An 830-nucleotide genomic window follows, 5' to 3' on the forward strand; every position below is an offset into this window, starting at 1 on the left:
ATGAAATGGAAAACAGAGTATCAAGACTGGAAGATAAAGTGGATGAACTGGACCACTCAAGCAAAGACTATGAAAAATTTAAGAAATCATGAGAATGGAATATACAGGAATTGAGTGACACCATAAAAAGATCAAACTTAAAAATCATAGGCATACAGGAAGAAGAAGAATCCCAAGATAATGGCATGGACCCGAAACTCAAACCCAGGAGACAAGAAGAAATAACAAAAATCAGAGCAGAAATTAATGAAATAGAAACAAAGAAAACAATACAAAGAATCAGTGAATCCAAGAGCTAGTTCTTTGAAAAAATAAACAAGAGTGACAGACCTCTAGCCCATTTAACCAAAGGAAAGAAAGAGCACCTTCAAATCAATAAAATCAGAGATGAAATGGTAAACATCACAGTAAAAACACTAAACGTACAGAAAAAAGAGACAATTCTGAAAGCTGCAAAAGAAAAACAACAAGTCACATATAAAGGAAAACCCATTAGGATTACAGCTGACTTTTCAGTGCAAATTATGAAAGCCAGAAGAGCCTGGACCAAAGTATTCCCAGTTCTAAATGACCACAAATGCCAACTCAGATTGCTATACCCAGCTAAAATATCTATTATAGTCAAAGGAAAAGAAAAATCTTCCATGATGTAAATAGGCTGAAGGAATTCATGTCCACAAAACCAGCCATTGGACCTGAAGAAAGGAATGACTATACCCAAGGGGTTGTGGAAAGAAATTCAATGAAGGTATAAATGTGGAAAAGTACAGCGATATCAAGAATGTAAAGAGAAATAAAAATGACAGGATTCAATATTCATCTTTCATTAA

This window comes from Nannospalax galili, unplaced genomic scaffold (genome assembly GCF_000622305.1).
Source record: "Nannospalax galili isolate Female #2095 unplaced genomic scaffold, S.galili_v1.0 scaffold294, whole genome shotgun sequence".
Lineage (NCBI taxonomy): Eukaryota > Metazoa > Chordata > Mammalia > Rodentia > Spalacidae > Nannospalax > Nannospalax galili.